This window comes from Marmota monax, unplaced genomic scaffold (assembly GCF_021218885.2).
Source record: "Marmota monax isolate L192 unplaced genomic scaffold, Marmota_monax_Labrador192_F-V1.1 WCK01_AAM20220418_F8-fsc00174, whole genome shotgun sequence".
Taxonomy (NCBI): domain Eukaryota; kingdom Metazoa; phylum Chordata; class Mammalia; order Rodentia; family Sciuridae; genus Marmota; species Marmota monax.
This window is the reverse complement of record NW_026694860.1, coordinates 485,201-507,863: the sequence shown is the minus strand read 5'-3', so window position 1 is coordinate 507,863 and position 22,663 is coordinate 485,201. Positions and strand designations below refer to the sequence as shown.

Genomic DNA, 22,663 nt, shown 5'->3' with positions numbered 1-22,663 from the left:
CAGTTTTCACTGCCCCTTCCACAATCTTCCTCCCCATAAGCAATCAATCTACACCTTGCATGAGGCCATGAAGATCCCTCCATTCATTCAACTTCTGATCCACTGCACACTTAACCAAAAAACATTCTTAACATTATATTCTCAACATTTTTTACCATTAACGAACACACTCCTTGTGTACAAAATACATTTATATCATATTTGTGACTCTTACAGTTCATAGTATATAATATATACTATATAATAGATATACATAATATCATATAATAGATGCTTAAGACTAATTTAATATTAATTAACTGTGAATATTCTAAGTGTCATAAGAGAAAATACTGAGAACTTACTTCATACCATGTATTTTTCTAAGAGATTTATCATATTAACTCATAAACCTTCTCTTTTGGGGGGCATAGTGGTACACACCTATAATCACAGCAGCTCAGAAAGCTGAGGCACAAGAATTGCAAGTTTGAAGCCAGCCTCAGAAACTTGGTGAGGACCCAAGCAATTTAGTGAAACCCTGTCTTAAAATAAAAAATAAAAATGCTAGTGATGGTGATTCGGTGGTTAAACCCCCTAAGTATAATCCAAAACAAAAACAAAAAACAAAAACATTTAATTTACTAAAATTTTGCCAAAGTGCCAAATGTTATATGGAACTTTATTTTAAAAAAGAATTAAATGTACCAATAACATAAAAGTTTCTTTCAAGAAAACCTGTTGAATATTCTAACATGTATGGTCTAAATAGCATGTATGACATAGGTAATACAAACTCACGTTTATAACTTAAGCAAAGTGTGCATTCTACACTTTTAACTTCTGTCAGAATAAAGATAGTGAGTAATGAAGTACATGTGTCAGGTTACCGTTTCTTACTCAGTAACATTCCATTTGCTCCTATAGACTATCATCTCTATCCCATCACCTTTAAATAAACATATTTACTGACTTAGATTTTAATGCACATTTAGTGCTATTATGTAACTCTATTTAAAAGCATATCATTACATCTTGTTTATAGATGGGCCTCATTTGGTCAAATTTTGTCTCTCAGAGCATAGTAGCCTTGGATGTCTAAATCAACATATCAAAAGAAGGAACCCTATTTTATTGGTTGCAGTATCTGAACTTAAAATAATGTTAGTTGCAGACACAGGAGCAAATAAAAGTAATTCTACCTACAGTATTAAGTCCGATCCTCTGAGTCTTCATTTTTCACACAGAAAGCTAACATTTACTTTTTCTTGACAAAGAACAAGTCAGCACTGATAGCTAAGAAAAGAAAATCAAGATACTTATTTTTACAATCAACGGATTGTAATCTATGGTCTTCTTATAGATTGCACCAAAAAGGATACAGATTTCTGTGGGATCTGGCAATTTTTGAAATGGAACATTTTATGAGCGATACCAAAGTAATACAAAAGTTCTGAAGTAAGATACCTGGAATTGAAAATCCTGATAAAGTAGAAACTATTTTGCAATTTCCTCAAGACGCCTGTTTAATATTGTTTCCTAGTGCTGGAAAAATTGTCTTCCTCACCTCTGTCTTGCTGTACCTGAACACAAAGATAAATGTGTTTATAACATACCCATCTCAAAAGGAAAGAGAAAAAAATCCTGTTTCTGAGTCCAGCAAATAATTGAGGCAGGAAGATGCAGTGCTCACCCCAAACCCAGTCCTCATGTTTATTATGGTTTTTATTTAATCAGAAGTGTTATGTGGAGCTTTAATTTAAAAAAAAATACGATTACTTTCTTGAGCTATTGCAAAGCAATTGTTATTTAGTAATATATTTTTCTCACTGAACCAGATGAAACTTTAGTACATCCTTCCACATCCCCTCATGATTTAATCTTGAATTGAGCAACACAAAACAAAAGAATCAATTTCCTTTTTAAGAAACAAATGTTTAATCATCACACTGGACCAATGCCAACTTGAAAAATCTTTAGGCTTGGAAAAAAAGAAAAAATAAAATAAAAGGCACTTAATACTTTTTTCAAAGTATTAAGCACTTTGCAAGCATTAGCCAAAATAATAATAATAGTAGTAATAATAATAATTATTATATTATTATAATATTATATTATTATATATAATTATAATTATAATGTAATTATTATTATATTATTATAATAACTATTATTATTATTATTTTGATACAGGGCCCACTGTGTTGCCCACATTGGTCTCAAACTCATTATCCTCCTGCCTTAGGCCCCCGTATAGCTGGGAGTTCAGGCATGTGCCAACACACCTGAATTCTATCTAGCATTGGTAAGTTATTCAAATTTGTCTTCAGCAAAGCCAGGTACCCTACTTCTCTGTGACTTTTCCCCTTGCTATTTTTTTTTAACCTTTCACTTCAGGTACCTAGACTGAAAAATCTACCTCTAAGCATCAGTTTAAGTATGAGGAGAAATAAACTAAAAATGTCTTCAAAGAAACGTCAACCATATTAACTTTAGCCAGGGCATTTGTACTCTAAGTTTAAATTTTTAAAACATATATCTTCTGAGTACCCATTCAGATCCAAGTTCTAAAAAACTAGAGAAGACAAGGCTTAGGCCTTATATCTGAGTGCTCACAGTCTAGCAGAAGAGAGACCTGCAACAATGACCAATATATCATGTACTAATGTCATGTAGAACCATGTTAAAGGCTCAGAGGAAAGGGAGAAATTACACTATGTTGCAGATCAGGAATGTCTTGGAAGAAGTACTGAGTTTGAGGTACTTTGGGGATTTCATCAATACATAGGAGGAATTGAATATTGTGGCCAGTTGACCAGAAACCCTATGAAACATCAGGACTGAAGATATTTATTTGAAAATATTACTGTCATCCATTCTCAGATGATAGAGAAATGTGTAGAAGGATATTTTTCAAAACTTTTACCTCAGATTAATCATCTCATTAGATGCTCTGGAGGAAACAGAATCTCATGATCAAATAAAATTAAGGAATACCATGATTTATCACCCTCCTTTGGAAAGTTGTAAATGAGAGTAACATTTTAAAACACTGACAAGTTTTCCACTTGGATAAGATTTGGAAGAAAAGAAATATTTATTAAGGAAGCTGAAAGAAAGGGCAAGAAATTTGAAGAGGGTAAATGTGGTCCATATAGACAAATTCCTAAAAGATAAAAATTGGCCAGGAGACAGTCTTGCAACAGACAGTTTGCTGTTCCAGAGAGCATGGCATATGTTGTGTGCTCAAAAATTATTTAGCAGATGAATAAATGAGGAAAAAATAGCAGGAAAAGAAGTAATTTCTCATATAGGTCTTTTTCACATTCTATTCATTGCCTATGAAGATGGAAAAAGAGGCTAGTAATCGTACAATGAAATTCAGACAAAAATATTATTTTATTTTGGAGACAGTTTCATGAAAATGCATAGATTCAGAAGTGTATTTTTAGAATATATAGTAGTTGTTTACAACAGGAGGAACAGAGAAAAATTTTGCTCCCCAGGGGACATTGGCAATGTCTGAAGATATTTTTGGTTGGCATAGCTAAAGATGGGCTTTTTCTACTTGGGCAGGGACCAAGGAGGATGATAAACATCCTACTGTGCACCAGATAGCCCTGTAGCAAAGAATCATCTGGCTCACAGTATCAATATTGCTGCTTATGAGAAATCCTGTTCCACAACATGTAATATGGCTTCAAATGTAGAGCAGCAAGGATAAATACAGGTCACGGTTAGGAAAATCTTTGATTTACCATCCTTTGTCTGCCCTAAAAACAAAAAATAAAATAAAATAAAATAAAGGAAAACATATGACAATTTTTTCCCTAAAAGCCAAGATTTTTTTGGAGAAGGTTGGTGGGGCAAGTACCAGGGACTGAACTCAAGGCTTAATCCCTGAGCCACATCCTCAGCCATTTTTTAAATCTTATTTTTTATTTTGAAACAGGGCCTTATTAAGTTACTAAATTGCTAAGCCTGGCTTTCAACTTGGCGATCCTCCTGCCTCGGTCTCCCTAGTCACTGGGATTACAGGAGTGTGCAACCATGCTCAGCAAAGAATCATTTGTTTTTAAAGCCAGGCAAAAACTGCCCTGTGTTTCCACTTAGGATCTCCACATGAATCAGAGTCATATGCTGGGAAGCACACACTGAGATGCCATCCCCTGAATGTCATCCCTTTAGATAACTCAGAGTTAGAAAGGCACCTTCAAGACCTGTGTACATAAATCTTCCTTTGGTTCTGGAGGATGGACATTTCTTGCACCCAGGTGAAGGGTAGACCAAGCTAATGACACCAAGAAATCACCTTTTGGAAAAGGTCAGGTCTAGATGAATCTCTATCTGCATGAGGATGAACAAATAGAAAAACAGTAGAAAATGGGACAAACGGAACACAAAAAGTTTACGACTATTTTTGATATCCTTAAAAACATGAAAAGATGGAAGTGGTCTCTGAAATAAAGGAGAGAAGAGTAAAGCATGTATGATAAAACTAGACAATAACAAAGAAATGTGACTGAAGTAGTGAAAACACACAGGGGAACTCCAGAGCAAGAGGATCTAAAATTCCCTCCCAATGGAGACAATGAAAATGGAAGGGACAAAATCAAATGAGTAACTAGAATGGCAAACTTGAGAAACTATAAACCCAAAGAAAAAGGACAGAAATAAAATTCAATTCAACCTTCAAAAGGCATTTCTGGGGCTGAGGATATAGCTCAGTTGGTAGAGTGCTTGCCTTGAACGTACAAGGACCTGGGTTCAATCCCCAGCACCACCACCTTAAAAAAAAAAAAAAAAAAAAAAAAGGCATTTCTGGCACAACTAAGGGAAACTCATAACACAATAATCTGCCTAACATGAAGGAGAAAACCAAATTCATAGATTTGTAAAGCTTTAATAAATATCAGGCCCAAATAAAATAAGAGTCATTCTTGGAAATAATGTAAATCTAGGATTATAGAATAATATAGAATACTGAAGCATCAAAGAGGAAATAATTTGTTTGAATAAAAATCAGGTTAACATTAGAACTCTTATAATACTAAATATTGTAGTAAAGGAAAGTAATACAAAGTCTACGAATCTATGAAAAATAGCAAAAGAAAATGACCAAAAGATAGTCATGATGAAAAACTTACTTACCAATCATATCTATCACAAATGAAGTATGTAAAAGAATAACAATATAAGATTTTCTTATTTAAATGAGTAAGACTGAATTAATAGTTATGCCTTGAAGAAAATTAGCCCTTTTAAACATCCAGTGTTACTGATGTTATTATATATTATGTTTTAATCATAAAGTCTGTTCACAAGGACTTTGCCTCCTTCTTCCTTTTTCTAGCTCAAATGCAGGGCTGTTTTTGACAGCTAGCCTCTCTGAATAACAGCAGAATCTTCCTGATTTGTAGTACTTGCCAATTTCCATGGTGTAGATACGCCCACCATGGCCAATTTCAAGGCACCAATATTTAAACAACCCAGCTGTCAAGATTTCTGAGTATTTAACAATGCAGCCACTGAGAGCCAGCCAGCTTCTCACACCACTAAGAAATGTTACCCTCTTACTACACTTCATTATATTTAACTGTTTGCATTTGTTTTTGTCACCAATTTCTCAAGGACAGGGACTTTAACATCAATTAGTTCAAAAGGACTTATAAGGGTTTGACTTCTAGGTTTTCAGTTTTACAGATAGTGTGAAAGCTACATGCATTTAGTAGAAACTGTCCTTCAAATTTTTAACTTGGCTCTCTGCCCAGGGTTAGGGTTATGTGGTAGATAAATTCTTAAGATGAACAACTGCGCCCAGTCAACTACATGATGGCATAGGTAAACAACCAAAACTCTACAGGGTGTTGCACTACTGATATTTGCTAGGTTAGGTATATTAAACACATTTTCAACTTACAGTATTTTCAACTTGCGATGGTTTACCAGGACTTAACTCCATTGTAAGCAGAGGCACATCTGTGGTAATATCATTGTCAGTTTTGTGGAGAATAGAAAAATTGGCTGGGGATTTTGAATCCTTGACAAAAGAAGGTTATTGACACCACAGATGCTCTGTGTAAAAGACCAGCAAACACACATGCTTTATCACTGAAACTTGGCTTCAAAATGTGGAATGTGATCCTAAACCCTGTGAGCTAGATGGACCCCACATGAACCACAAAATCTTTTCTGTATAGCCTACATGAAATGTCACATAGTTATCTTTCCACCTTGACCCGAAACAAGCACCATAACTAAACTGATCTTTCTGCATTAGTGATATGATGAAACAAAGCAATAAAAGATCATTTCAAGGCCTAGAACAGCAAGTTAGCACATGGACCCCTGTACTCCATGACCTGAACTCCATCCTGATTGCTAACAAATTCCTGAAGATTTTAACATGATAGATGTTTTAAAAACATCTAACATGATTAAATATTTCTACAATATACACATCAATCATAACATCCCATTTTACCCCATAAGTATACATCATTATTTGTCAATTACACTTTTTTTATAAAATGGAAATTTTCTCACAAGAAAGAAGACTTTGGAGCATATAAGAGGGAAAAAAGCAAACAAACCCCCTATACTCAAAAGTCCAAAGATATCAGGGATTTTAATTCTTTCCTCATCACACTCAGAGACCTGGTCCATTGATGTCTCAGAATAATTTTTATTGCCCTAATCTGAAGCCAAGTGGGACTTCTTGGGTAGGATGGAGAGAGGACTGGTGTTTGGATGGAAAAATCTTGAACTAACTCTAAAGGGCAGTACTAACAATAATAGGGATCCACAAACCTTTCCTTAAAGGGCTGAATAATAAATATTTTAGACTTGCAAGAAATACAATATCATCAGTGCAAATTAGGCTATAGAGTTCACTTTTCATAGCAATCAAATTCACCTTAATTTTCAATAGCAATATAATTAAAAATGATATAGAATAGGATATAAGAATTTTAATCATTTCACCAAAATCAACAAAGGGTAAAAGAACAATGTAATTGTAAGAGCCAACATCCGCTTCCATGTTGAAAGACAACCATATTTACTGATACACCTCATTGTCAATCTAGCAATCATGTCTACCTGCTTTACGCAGAAAAAAAAATGGGCAAACATTTTCTTATTATTTCAAAAACACCTTGAATTATGTTTCATATCAAATTCTATTTTTAATGAACAATCTGTGAAAACAAGAATTATTTAAATTAAACTTTATTTTGGCCACAGATTCAACATTTGGAGGATCATTTGCAAATGTGAGATATTTTATACATACTCCAAAAGTTATTCTCTGAAACCTTATTTCTACAGCTGAATTAACAACTGCAGTAGTCAATCCAATATTTGCAGCTGTTGTTAGCAACCAAATCAAATTGCTACATGGTCAATCGGTTGATCAATGCATAATTGACTGTGAAGATAACCAGAAATATCAGCCAATTTGTTAACTGTGTGGTTATATAGATAAAGTCAATGACCTAATTGGAGGAAGGAAATTAAAAGAATGTAATCAAAATTGCTGTGTTCAAAAGAACTATTTAGATGTATGAGGCCCAAATTCTATTCCTTTTTTTTTTTCCTCTTGGAAAATCCTGAATGTTTCATGCTTAAAATTTTTGACATTTATTAATTACTTCCAGCAATATCTTAAATGAAACTTACTAAAAATATCCCCTACCCCAACCACCACTTTGCATTTTACTATAATGATAATAATAAAAGTCTGAAAATGTTTTCTAAAGTGAATATAGATAAGGAACTTATTTAATTATTTTACATAAACAATATTGGCCATTACAAACTACATATAAAACATCATATAATACAACAAAAGGAGCTAGGGAAGATAATGAATATAAAAACAGTTTTTAAGAAAGAACATAGAAAAAGCAGGGAACAGCTTGAGAACACAGCCGCAAACATCATTTAAAAGTTAGATTTAGCTAGGAGTGGTGGCACACACCTGTAACCCCAGCTACTCAGAAGGGAGGGGAAGTAGAATCACAAGTTCAAAGCCAGACTATGCAAATTAGAAAGACCCTAGCTCAAAATAAAAAATAAAAAGTGCTGGGGAGGTAGTTCAGTTATAGAGCATCCCTGGGTTCAATCCCCAGTACTGAAAAAACATGTAATATGCCATTCATTTTGTATATAACACATACGTGTACAAAATGGAATTACTTATTAAAAATAATAAATTAAAATAAACCAAACTTGTGCTCCACTGCATCCCTGCATTCAGTGCCTGTGTCCTGCTGCTGGCACCACCATGTCCAAGAGAAAGGCTGATTCCTAAGGGGAGAAAGCCAATGTGAAGGACAAACTTCTGAGAAGATCTGCAAGGTGGTCTGCTAACCCTGCTCCTCCAAAGCCAGAGTGCAAGCCTAAAAAGCCCTTGTCAAGAAAGAAGAGAAGTTACCCATAGGAACAAAAGGAAAAGCTGATTCTGGCAAGAATTGGAAAAATCCTGCAGAAAATTGAGCTGGCAAAACAGACCAAGTATAGAAAGCTGAAGGTACTGGACATGCCAAGTGAAGTATGTGCATTTCTGATAACTGTCCACTTTAGGTGACTGTACATTTTGAAATATTATTTTTTTATCAAATTTATAAAATTTAGAATTTTGTTTTACCTTAAAAAAAGAAAAGTGTGTTGTTAGCACACAGAACATATCATTGTGGTTTTGGGTGAAGGAGTATACATCACTAGTAGAATGTCGCCAAAGCTGGATTGCTGTGGTGGGAAACACCTTTCCCTACTAATTTTGAGAGACTTCCTCCTGGCTCCCAGGAGGAGGGATTCCCTGATGTTCCTACACATAGCCACGTTGGCACAAACACCTTGTGGTGTGAAAAAACTCAATCAAATTCGCCTTTATGTTCTCCTCTCCCTCTCTGCCATAGACATAGACTTAACTCCCCTAAACCTTGATACACCTGTTGGGACCTGACTTTGAACAGTTGATTTTACAAGTGTGTTGGGCAATCTGGACATTCCAGTAACATCATTGAGATAGTGTTCCCCAAAAGAGCAACAATTTCTTTTCTGGATATTGGATCTTCAGATTAATAATTCTGCCATTTTTACATTATTTCCTGAAAGTCAGAGTGTACTTATGAAATGATGTCAAACAACATGCTAAATATGAAATGTCACCCCTCTCTAAACTGCCCCTATTCAGAGCATCAGATGGAGACTTCACTGGGTTTTATAGTGGCTTTCTGATGTTGGTAGTCTATCCAAGAAGGGAGTTTGAATGTTGTTGTGCACTCTTACCAATTGTCTGCTTAGGTTCTGCCTGAAATATCATGATTGTTTGTTATAAGTACCTTTAATAAAACTGAATACAGTTTGGCTTGGAAAAAATAAAAGTGCTTATGTGTGTTTTATTTTATATATGTGTATATAATTTCAAGTAGTTAGGTTGTTACCTCTTGCAAACACAGCACAGAGAAATTTGGTCTCTTTTAACTTTACATCCAAAATATTTGTGTCATGGTACAAATATAATACTACAAACTTTTATAGATTTTATGTTAAAGTATTGATGGAAAATGAAGTATATATGGCACTTTAACACTCTCCTATTCATAATTTCATTTGTGCCTACAGATCTGTCAGGTAGGTTGATCAAGAATTATCGTCAGTTATATTTTAGAGATGAAGTACTTGCAGGTCAGATGAATGAAATGAGGACTTTCCCAAGGTCATGCTAATAGCTGATGAGTGAAATAACATTGATCAAGGTGTTCTGACCTTTCCACAGAACAATTCTACTTTCTACCATATCAATACTGAAATATGGAAAATATGTTCTTCATTTTACAAATAATCCTTTCTCCTTAAGCTTACTAAAAATGTGTATAAACATCAAGCATGATATACAAGTTTATCAAGAAGAGTCAGAAGAAGCTAAGCCACTTGGTGAGCTAAAGGTCTTTTGATGTAGAGTAATATGAAAACACACCCAGCCTCAGCCTCATTTAGGTTCATATTTTAAGAACTTAATTGCCTGTTTGTCCAGACACACTGTGCTAACCACAGGGGAAAGAAGACAGACTTGTTTCAGTTTCAGACCAGTTGATACAGGAGCAATAATTCTTGTTGTTTTTGAACTGTAATGTAGTATTATCAATATTTAATGGGTGGAATACATTGGTACACATACTTTCTTTGAACTGGGTTTTCGTCTTCTCTAGCTGTGCCCTGTCAAAAAGTCAATAAAATAAATAAAAAATTTAAAAGACAGGCACAAGAAGCCTAGTTTTCTTTCTTTCTTTTACTTCCAATTGAGTCTGTAATCAGCACTAAGAATGATAAATAACTTGAGGGAAGCTATCCAGTAACTTGAGAATATGTGGATAGCAAACTTCCTCCTTAAACCTAAGGTTTTTCATTGGCATCTAAATAATATTGGGGAAATTGTTACTAGAAAACAACTCAACTGCCTTTGATAAAGGAAGATACTTTCTAATCATCTTCTCTAGCCTACCCTTTACCAAGATCCTTAAAATACAGCTCATTTCCTGGTTAATATTTTCATGATAACTCAGATTCTGCAGCATTTTTTGAATGTCTTCTTTGAGTGCCTTCCACATTACTAAGGGTTTTTATCATTAGTGCCACTTTGATTTTTCTTCATATCAATAATTTAGCTCATGCTACTTTCTTTTTACAAAAAGTATTTTTTGCACCATATCCAATACAAAACTTATAGATATCATCTTGTTTCATTTTATTTGACCTTCCAAGCCCAAAGGGGACCATCTCTCACCCCACCCTGCAGGTGGGAAAAGGGAGGCTCCAAGTTTAATGTACCAGTAGTCACTTTCTCTCAGGGACAAAGCTGGAACTCAAATCCAAATCTACCTGATTTTAGATTTCATATTTTTACTTTCTAACAGATTGTTAGTGTTTTTTCTACTTGGTTATATTATTGTGTATTTGGATTGAAAAAATGTGAACCTATAATGGCTATTCCTCTAAAAATTTACACAGGAGAAGAATAATTTATCTAGTATCTTTCTACACATTATACCCACTTCATCACACACTCTGTCCTGCCATGGTCCAAGAGGACTTCTTATTTTTCTGTATTGACATTAAAAAAAATTAATTTGGCTGACAAATAATTCATAAGGTGTTAAATCTACACTCTTTGGAGAGGGGTGGAAAAAACTCTTTTTCCCTGTCAAGTTAAAGCACATTCCAATTAATTCATAAAAAAAGATTAAAAATGGATGAAATTCCTTCATCCTTTGATTTTCTTCCTTGTTTTGTAAATCTGGGATGGCCTATTTCTTTGATCAACTTAGTACGGAGAAGGCAATTCCCTGCTATTTCTGGGCCCAGTCTTTAGGAAGACTTCTGCCTTCGTCTCTCAAAACCCTGATTCATAATGAAAGAAAGGACCAGGCTGCTGGATAAATCTCGTGGAAAGGTCCTGAGGCCACCATTATCAGGGTTCTAGGCTTACATCTCTTAGATCTTGTTACCATGGCACAGACTCTGAGACTTGAGAGTTGCGTGCATTATGTTATTGGAAAGTTCCCTGTCAAGAACAATACCTATGAAGGATGAGCAAAGCACGTTGGGCAGGAAGAGAAGTTGAACTGTGATATAGTTTCAACAGATGAGCTTTGGAGCTAGGATGGCCATTGAGAGTTGTCTTGAATTGAGGAAAAGGGTTGTTCTTCAGGCTGTAGTATAAAGGAATCTTTGTGTGTAGGCCCATGAATCATACATTCAGGGCTATGCAACTTTCTTCTAAAAGCTTTAGTGTAGATGTCTATGCAAACCAGTTTTTTATTTTTTCTCCCTTTTTCTACAAAGGTGTGTTTTCTTTCAATGTGTATTGTTAGCATCTAAGCTACATTATATTTTTGCAAAATGTTCTAAATTAAAACTGACAAGATTCTTCTTGTCAAGCCTATTCTTATTAGAATAGTCCTCTCCTGACACCCACAGTCTTCAAACTAATTTTAGTAGAGAGATAGAAAAGTCAAATTAATATCAGTCTATTAGGAATATCTTGCTCAGCATCCTTTCCAACCCCAGAGGTCTTTTATTAGATTCTTTTGTATTCTAATTGGATGTATAGAGATACATGTAAATGGATATACAGAGAGTCAGTTAAGGAGATACATAGACAAAAAATTCAAGTTCTATTTTAAGAAATCAGTAAGAACCAATAAGAAAATTTCATCCCATCTACTTCTGATTTCCTAGACAGACAACATAGAAAGCAGAAACCACTGCCCTGGCAGCATAAAATATTGCTGCCAGAATTAGAGGGCAAAAAACTACTTTTTTTAGCAAATTAACTTTCTATTTCAAATGGCCAGAAGCAACGCTGGCCCTTATTATACTTTTAATGTATATTAAATTGCTAGATGCAAGTGTTGAAAAGAAGGCTTTCTCTTTAGTCACAGCAAGAAGGAAACTATCACTTTTCTTTGGGTCAGTGTTCCCACTTTGCTTTTATGACATGGTCCAAGAAAACAATTGAGTCTGTTTTCTGTTGTTCCCATCAATCAATAAACACATGGTTTAGCAACATCTTAAACTAAAATAAAATGATTCCACCCAAGAGCTCTGCTCATTCAACTACTTAGAAAATCTTTCAACCTATTTAGATATGGAAGATTTAAGATCTTATCTAAAATTTAAGATCTCTTATTTAAGATCTCACATTTTTATTGAGGAGTTTGAGTTGTTTATTTTTGTTTCCATGATAGAGGTTGATTATCTAGAAAAAATCCTCCCTTCACCAGTATGTGTCACAGAACCTAAATGCCTCAACTAAATACACACTTATGTACATATAAAACCTTTTTATTTTTTAATTTTAAAGGAAAAAGTAGTTATCTTCTCGGTTTGCCCACAGCTACTTCAATTTGATTGGAACAATCCTGCAGCTGAGCAGAAACTTAAATCAGGCTCCCACATGTGCAAAATGGCACATCAGATCTGTGGTCTCTGCAGCTGGTATCAAAAGCATGTGATTTTCTCCTTGATTTAACACGTATTCCTGGCTCAAAAAAGCACTCTTCTGAGAATTTTTCTAAGAACTGACTATCATCCACCATTTGCCAAAGACTTACTTTAGACATTGAACATTGATACAAATGAGATAAGGAACATTTTAATTACCCATGACCCTTGATCCCCTAAACATAACACCTCTATCTCTAGCTATATAAAGCTTATTGAGAGTTTACAGAAGCAAGCATTTTTATGTTCCTTGTTGGAAATAACTGCTGGACACTTGACAATATGACTAAAATTGAAAATGCACATGTAATTTGACCTAGAGCTACATGTGCAAGTATTTACTCTAAGAAGCTTACTATATTTTTCAGAAAGTCGTATGGATTCCAACTAAAACATTTTCATAGTTCAGATGAATTGGAAATAACTTTAGTACTCATTGATAGGAGCTGTAGTATGGCATAAAAATACAAGGGACTATCATGTAATCATTAAGATGAGTAAAGTAGCATTAAATGGTTATGTAAATCTATAATTTTTAAGTCAAAATGTGGATAAAACAAATATGCATTTGTCTTTTTACTTGTTAAACTGTATATATACATGCATATGCATATAAGAAGGTATAAAAACAGACACAGAACTATTACTGGTAGTTATTAAGAGGTGGAGATGCCTTCATCTTAGACATTTATATACTAATGCATTTTTAACAACTTGCAATGAGCCTTCATTATTTTATAATTTTAATAAAAAATAATCCACTCATTAAAAATGCATTGAGAAAATACAAATTGCACCTCATTGCCATAGTTTGTATTCAATCCAGAGTTAAAAATTCAACATTAACTTTTTATATAGAGAGAGGTGATGATACAGGAAAATTCAAGCACTGTTTCTAAGCAAAACTCTAGTTAAATCACAATGACAGTTAGCAATATTGTGCTAAGTGCTTTATGTTGCTTACTTCCAATATTTAGAACACCCTAAAATATGTTATTATCCATGTTTTACAAATGAGCAGTTTAAATTTTAGATACGTTAAGTAATTTTTGCCAGTTAGTGGTAGAATCAAAATACTAAATATGTCTGACTCCATAGCAATTTCTTAACCATTAGGCTAAACTATTTCACTATTTTATTATACTAAGGCCATGATCAGAAAAAGAAAAAAAAAACACTCTCTGCATTATAGATAAGACATATTTAAGAGACAAATTTGGGCATTTAAAAAGGCTGGAAGAGCTATGGTGAAGAAAGTTGAAGAAGCCTACCCCAGTATCTCAGTTGGAAGGTCAGAGGCAGGTGGCTCTTTAACAGCTCACAGAAGCTTCCACTGCAGCTGTCTGTTGTTAAAACTCAAAAAGAAGAGATTAATACATGCAGTTTGCATGTCCTTTGAAATCGTGATAGGGTCTTCTCTTTTGACAAGGATCTTAGAAACATGGGGGGAAATTTCTGGCATTAAAAAAATAAGTATTATTTTTTTAATAATTCATGCTATAATTCTACAGTTCACCCCTGAATAAGAAATAGAGTTGCCTGTGTGAGAATCAACTCCAGTCAAACTGATGCCTGGAATTCTGAGCAGCTGCCCCATCATTTGTTACAACCACAGATTGTTTTCACCATACAATGTGTCCTAAAATGTAAGATTGTTCTTTCCCACTGAGCAGCATAAGGACCTCAATACGAACTATGTTTTCAATCTCTGGAAGTTGTATTTCTCTCTATCTGTGGTGTCCTCACATTCTCTCAAAAAGAATTTTAAGTACATAAGAGTCTATTTTTTAAAGTCAGATGGTTTCCCACTTATCTTCCATATTTAGTGGAAAATATCCATCCTTGTTCTCAACTTCTCTGGAAAGTCACTAATTCTTTCTTTGAAGTGGTCTTCAGAGCCCCTCTAAGTGTATTGTGCTGACATTACCTATACAGTTTACATTTTTACATCAGGCCTTTGCAAATTTACCTACAAATTTGGTGACAATTCACATCTCCATTTTTACTTGATGCATTAATAAACCAAAAGGCAGGTGTCACCTTTATATAGATTTGAAAGACTAGGTAAGTGAAGGTGATGCCTCCCACACACAGACTATTTAGATAGGCTTGCTTCTAACTCAAGCTGTCAGTTTGTTGTTAAAACTCAAGCAGTCAGGAGATTAATAAATGTAGTTTGCATGTCCTTTGAAATCACGATAGTTTCTTCTCTTTTGACAATCTTGATAATGGATCTTAGAATGCATGGGGGGAAATTGCTGGCATTTAAAAGTCTATAGCACTAACTCTCATAAATGCAGTTTTCATACATACAATACTTCCATCTGCCATAACACCATTTAACATTTATACAATTTAAAATATCAAAAATGTCTTTCCCTTTTGTTGAACAGCACAACTCAATAGAAACATCCATATGCACATAGATTCAAATTTCATTGTTGAGAGAGTATCATTATTAGTGATTGCACTACAAAAGGAATCTAGGGCTTCCTTCTAATTTCTATTTAACTCATGCTTCAGTCTAGTGTATAGGTGAAACCTCACCCTGTCCTTATTTAATGACTATTCAAAAGACTGAAAGGGAAGATACGACCATCTACATTTCTGTGAATCCTTGTGCTTAGGCTTCTTTGAGGTACTGACCCTGGCAATAACCCAATGCCAAAAATGGTATCAAAAGGTCAAACTACATTTGGCAATAGAGGAGTGGGCAACAAGAAGTGCCGTGCAACTTCATATTAACTAGAAGATTTTTTGAACCCAGTCAGCACCCAGCAGTAAACCTGTGTTCCTTCCTGCAGATGCACAGTAAATCCACTTTTCCACAGCCCTGGTTCCTGGATCCCTGGGACTCATCTATCATGAGTGACATGTTACCTCCAAGGCTGTGTCATTTATATCAGCCTGATACTTTTGTGATCGTAACCCTGGGCCAAGACTGCTCCTCACTGGATCATTATGAAGTGACTACTGAACGTCCTCACCCAACAGATGAGGAAACTGGACACAGAATTAGTAGCTACCCAACTGGTAGAGCTGTTAAGGGACAGAGGCAGGCTGTGTATGCATGTCTGGCAGAGTATAAACTGGGAGTGCTTCAACACTGCAACAATTCACTTCTTAGAAGAATAAACTGGCTCTGACATGGAAACAGAAGGAGCCCAAGAAAGAATACTTGTGAATATTCATTAAAATATTGCATTGGAACAAGAAAATTTCTTAGTAGTACCCCCAAAGTAATGCCTATGAACTTAATACTCAAAAACTTTATCTTTATAAGTCACACACACACTTCTGGATCTTTCTGTGCATCTCCATGGTTGGAGCAATCGGAGCTTCTAAGTCTATTCCCTCTCATCTCCACAGTCTTCATTCTGAAGGTGCCTAGTTTCAGGATCAAACTGAAATCACTGATTTCAGTCCACACAGACAGTGCCTTCTTCGTTAGCTACATAATAATTGAGGAAGGAATGTCCAACCTGGCCACCTGCAGATGGGCAGAGGTTGGGGAAGACAGTAGATCTGCACACTTCATCTTTCTGTCTGTGGTCTGTGACCAGAGACTGTGGTAAGAATCTGTGTATCTATTCTGCAACTCCACAACTTGTTCACACAAAGTAGCTATTATTTTATTTTTCCAAATTCAAATATGATCCTGTTTTGTTCTAGAATAAAGTTCTCTCCTTTTCTTTCCTTAATTAATTCATCCTCATCCTTTAGATTGAATGCAACAATTCCTTTCTTAGGAACCCAGCTCCAGCCTTCCCCACGGAGTCCCATGCTTCTGTTTTACACCTTCATAACATGAACCTCTTCTTTATAAGTTGTGTTGAGGTTGTAACTTTATGTTTGCAATAATTAAACATGATTTTATAGCAATTTGCTCTTGTTTGTCAGTGTGTAGCTCCCAGGATTGTGCTTTGGACAGTGTGAGGCTCATAGCATTTGTTAGTGATCTGGTGACAGGAATGAAGATGGCAATTTGCATTTATATCTCAATACAGTTAAATTTAACTCCAGTCACTGCATACGAGATTATTAAAGTAAAAAGTCATTAAAGGCTTTACAAAGGATGACCTTTTGCAATACTATAAGGACCATAGTTCATAACATAATCCTAGGGAAATTAATATGAAATACATATGATAAAAAGTTGTAATTGATAGGATAGTTTCAGTTTTAACATTTTCATGTCCAACTAACTGGCTGGTGAAACTGTACTTAGGAAACTGATTCCTCTCTGATTACAAATTTGTGTGTTACCTTTCTCTTCCAAGGAAATATGAACAACTGGTTATCTTGCATTAAAGGTCTATGACTGTGGTATCACACAGAGGACGATACCTGGCCATTCACTATCCAATCTCCAAGTAGAGATGGATCACCAAACATTCTAAACTCTGCATTTCAGATTAACAACATAGCATCAAATCATGGTATATGTGCAGGCAATGGTCAAGGCATATATTTGAATGATTCCTCAGTTTTCATTTTTTTCCCTTTAACATGGTGGTAATCAGAATAAATTGATTTTGTTTCTCAGATTGCTAAAATCCTCCCAACACTTTCTTCAACATCGGTGCTGAATAAATCATTGTAATGTTCCCCTGAAGTGAATTGAAAATTAATTTACACAACCAAGATGATCCTCCTAATAACAGGGTACATGGAATGGGGAAATTGGAAATCATTACCCAGCAAACATTATCTGCATTATTTTTGTAGCTTCTTTAGATTGCATTGTAATAGAAAATTAGGAGACCGGCTGTGAAGAAGTTTAAGAGGGTCCCCTGAAGAGCGTCTGCTTTAAAATTGATTCTTTAAGAAAGCATTAAAAAGCTATTGGAATTGATTGCCTGCTAATATAAAGGAAAAACTCTTTGCCACCATTTGAGTTAAAAAAGAGCATCTTCATTCATGCATGTTATTAAAACTACTGGCCTGAAAGCCCCTGTAGAAAGATAAAGGATATGGATGGGATATTAAAATGGCAATCTTTACCTTATCTGGGATTTAAACTTAATATGTTGCTTTTATTAATTTAGCAAGAACCATTAGTTAGGATGTCAAAGAGTGGATTTACAATTAAAATGTTATAGAATTGTGGTATCTTTAATAAACAGTAGACTAGGAATTCCTCATTAATCTTCCAAGCATGAGGCATACCCCTACAAAGAATAAATCCTGAATATGCAGTTTTTGTTATTGCTAAGTTTTCTGTACAACAGTAATATAAGTCATAGCTGATAACAACTCTGATTAGCTCTTGAAACTTCCTCTGAAATAAGGTAATGATCAATCAGATCACAATAATTGGTCGAATTTAAAATGGTAGTTAGTTACCATCTAAAAATTTTATCTATTAAGTTTTGAAAGATTTCCAGGTATCTGATGCAGTGGGCTACTATTTGATAAACGATATTGTAGACTGATATACACACACATAAGCAAACTCAATAGGGTGCCTTGATACTAAATTATTTTCTTTTTATAGCCTTTTGATTTTTCACTGCATTTGGTGGAAAATTGCCTTCTAACACATGATAAGTGGAATTACTTAACAGCAAGGAATAATGAATATGAAATGCTTTTTCAAATACAATGTATTATATTTTTTCTTTAAAATTATCTTGGAATTTAGTTAAACTTCACCCTTGCCTAATCACTTCCTCCCCCTCCCCCCATTTTATTGGATTGTAAATAATTTCAACATATATGAGTCAAATCAGCAAATTTGGGGTGGAGGAATAATAAGATATATGTATAGCATGTAAGCTAAGATTGCATTCCTAGAAGGAAATTTACAGCCCAGTACTACCTTGGAACCTCCCTCTCAGAGGTATCATCAGACCTTTTGTGATGCAGTAGAAAACAGCCTCATAATGAGGCCTTTGGGTACCTCAATTATAAACCCCTTGGAGATCACTTAAACAGGCCCATCTACATTATACTGAATTTTGCATTATTCTTACTAATCTGGTAACATTTCTCACATATCAGTTTTAAATATTGACATGAAACCTAAAATGCTTTGTGAACTTAACACCAGAACAAATTTTAAATCATATTCATCAAAATATATTTTGGTAAACTTTCTATGTCTATCTTATTACTATTCTAATTTTAGTTAACTAAAGGAGTCATCATTTCTATATGTCTTGGTTTGTCTGAGACATTGCCATCTAAGACCTGTGGCCCAGAATTACGGAAAGTAACTCCTTTTGCTCTGAAAAGTGTCCTTGTCTGAGGGTAAATTGCTTACCCTACTGATTAGTAACTTCTAAAGTATACATCTTTTAGGTCATTTTTTTTATCAAAATAGTCAAGCTTACAGCTGAAAAAGGAAAGGTGTTTTCTTGTTTTGTTTTTCTTTTCTTGCAGTACTGAGAATTGAACCCCAGTGGCACTCCACAACTGAGCTACACTTTCAGCCCTTCTAATTTTTTTTTTTTTATTTTGAGACAGTGTCTTGTTAAGTTTCTGAGGCTGACCTCAAACTTGTGATTTTCCTGCTTCAGCCTCCTGATTCACTGGATTTACAGCTGTGCCACATTGTGCCCAGCTATAAAAGCAAAGCTTTTATGCTTTCAAATTCAATTTTAATTTTTCTGCTACCCATAAAGCTCCTTGAAAACTGGGACAGTTGATTCAAAATGTATTATTACAGATATGCAATGTTTGTTAATGACAGTGATAAAGATAATTATAAACAACAAAATAATTATTGAAATAAGTAGAAATAAAAAGTATCTTTATTACTAATTTGTAACACCTTCATATTACAGAAGTCATAGATGAACTTGTTTAAAAAAATTCAATGATAAAACAGCCAGTGAAAGTTCTCTATAAACTTTTTCCACAGATACAACAATAGTTAATAGAACTTTACATGTAAAAAAAAACAGCTACATTTTTTTAAAAAAACAAGATAGTACTATTTTTAAACTGGTCTTTGCACCTCATTGAAGAAACCAGAAATAAAAGAGATTTTAAATAACAAACATAATTATATTTCTTTATCATGTTTTACCATTCTATTAATAAAAGGCAAAGAACAAAATAGCTTATGTTCACGGGGAGTAAAGGAAACCTGCTCAGCATATGGCAGCCCCAGTAGCATGGGTATCTTTTTGGACCATTCTCTTTCATGTCGAAATTCCCGGGCTTCTGTAAGTTATTTCACTTAAATTCTTTACTACTAATAATAATAATATTAAAAAACACAACAAAACTAAAACTAAGACAAAAAAAGAGAAATTAACACAAACTTTAATTTGAAAACCAACAATACAGATTCCTATTTAAATTGAAAGCCTGATTTATTGCATAGATGCTATGTGCTAATGCATGTCCTAAACATTTAATAGAGGCTTGCTAATATTTAAGATAAACACGATAATCTTATTGTTAAAATAGAAGCAAGAACAATTGAAATGTGAATGGATGAATTAACTGTGGAACATCTAGACAATCAATGTGATTTAGTGCTAAAAAGAAATGAGCTATCAAGCCTTGAGAAAACATGGATGAAACCTAACTGCACATTTGCTATGTGAAAGAAGCTAATCTGAAAAGGTTATATACTGTGTTGTTCTGGTTGTACTTAAAGGTAAAACTATGGAGACAGTAAAAAGATCAGTATTTGTCAAGAGGAAAGGAGGGCTGAATAAGCAGAGAACAGAGGAATTTCAGGGCAGTGAAATACTCTACACAATATTACAATGTTGAATACATCTCATTAAACTTTTGTCCATTTATTCTTTTTTTGTTTGTTTGTTTGTTTTTGATGTTAAGTTTTTTGAGTTCTCTATATATCCTGGAGAATAATTCTCTGAGGTGCAGGTGGCAAAGATTTTCTCATATTGTGTAGACTTTCTCTTCATGCTGTTGTTTTCTTTGCTATGAAGAAGTTTTTAGTTTGGTACAATCCCATTTATTGATTCTTGATTTTACATCTTGAGCTCTAGGAGTTTTGTTAAGGAAGTCAGATGTGGAGTGCCCCTGGTGTTCAATCTGTATTAACCTGACAGAGAGTTGGGCCTACTTTCTCTTCTAGTAAGCACAGGGTCTCTGGTCTAATGCCTAGGTTCTTAATTCACTTTGAGTTTCACACAAGGTGAGAGATAGGGGTTCAATTTCATTCTGCTACATATTGATTTCCAGTTTTCCCAGCACTGTTTGTTGAGGAGGCTACTTGTCTCCAATATGTGTTTATGGCACTTTTGTCTAGTATGAGATAACTGTATTTATGTGGGTTTGTCTCTGTATTTTCTACTTTGTTTCATTGGTCTTCATGTTTGCTTTGGTGCCAATACCATGCAAAACTTAACATGCATGCATGCATACATGTGTGTGAATGTGCACGCACGTGCGTGCACACACACACACACACACAAACCCCAAATAATCTGATCAATAAATAGACAAAGGAACTCAACAGGCAATTCACAGAAGAAATATGAATGATCAACAAACATATGAAAAATATTTAATATCACTAGCAATTAGACAAATGCAAATTAAAACTCCAATGAGAATCTATCTCACTCTAGTCAGAATGGCAATTATCAAGAATGCAAGCAACAATAAGTGTTGGCAAGGATGTGGAGACAATGGTACATTCATACATTGCTGATGGGACTGCAAATTGGTGCAACCATTAGTAAAGCATTAAGGAGCTCTCTCAGAAAACTTGCAGTGGAACCACCATTTGCTCAGATTGCACCACTTTTCAGGACATATCCAAAGTAATTATAATCAACATAAAACAGTAATACAGTCACATCAGTGTTTATAGCAGCTCAACTCACAATATCTAGGAACCAATGTAGGTGCCCTTCAACAGATGAATGGATAAAGAAAATGTGGTAAAATACAATGGAATATTACCCAGCCATAAAAAAGAATCACTTGATGATTTTGCTGGTAAATGGATAGAATTGGAGACTATCATGCTTAGTGAAATAAGCCCCCCAAACCAAAGATTTAATGTTCTCTTTCTATGTGTTGTTAACACACAACAAGATGGGGAAGGGGAAGAATAGAAGTTCAGTAGGTTAGGCAAAGGGTAATGAAAGGAAGGGAGGGAGGATGGAAATAGAAAAGATGGTAGAATGAATCTGATATAAATTTCCTATGTTCATATATGAATTCACCACCAGTGAAACTACATGTCATGTATATCCACAAGAATGGGATCCTAATTAGAATAAGTTATACTCCATGTATGTATAATATGTCAGAATACACTCTACTGTCATGTATATATAAAAGGAATAAATTTTTAGAAAAACTTTTGTCTAAACCCATAGAATGTCTAACACCAATGGTGAAATCTGAATTAAACTATGTATTTGGGGGTGTCATGTGTTGATATAGTTCGACTCATAACAGATATAGTACTCTGGGGAGGGTTACTGATAACGAGAAAGCTTATGCATGTGTGGGGCAGGGTATGTATGGGAAATCTCTTAAGGTTCCTCTTAATTTTGCTCTAAACCTAAATATGCTCTACCAAAATGAAATCTTAAAAGTATGTAAGTAAACTGACAGAAGAAATTAATGAAAATTAACGTCATCTTCACTAATATTATTTTATTATAGACCTGTAAGTTTTTCAGATTACAAAAGTCATACACAATATAGAAATAGATCTGTTTATTATTCTTCC

The 22,663-nt window shown here is 34.5% G+C and overlaps 1 pseudogene; it reads left to right on the top strand.

Moving 5' to 3' along the window:
* The first annotated feature begins 8,266 nt into the window (after positions 1–8,266).
* Positions 8,267–8,532, top strand: LOC124080495 (non-histone chromosomal protein HMG-17-like; annotated as a pseudogene).
* The last annotated feature ends 14,131 nt before the right edge of the window (positions 8,533–22,663 follow it).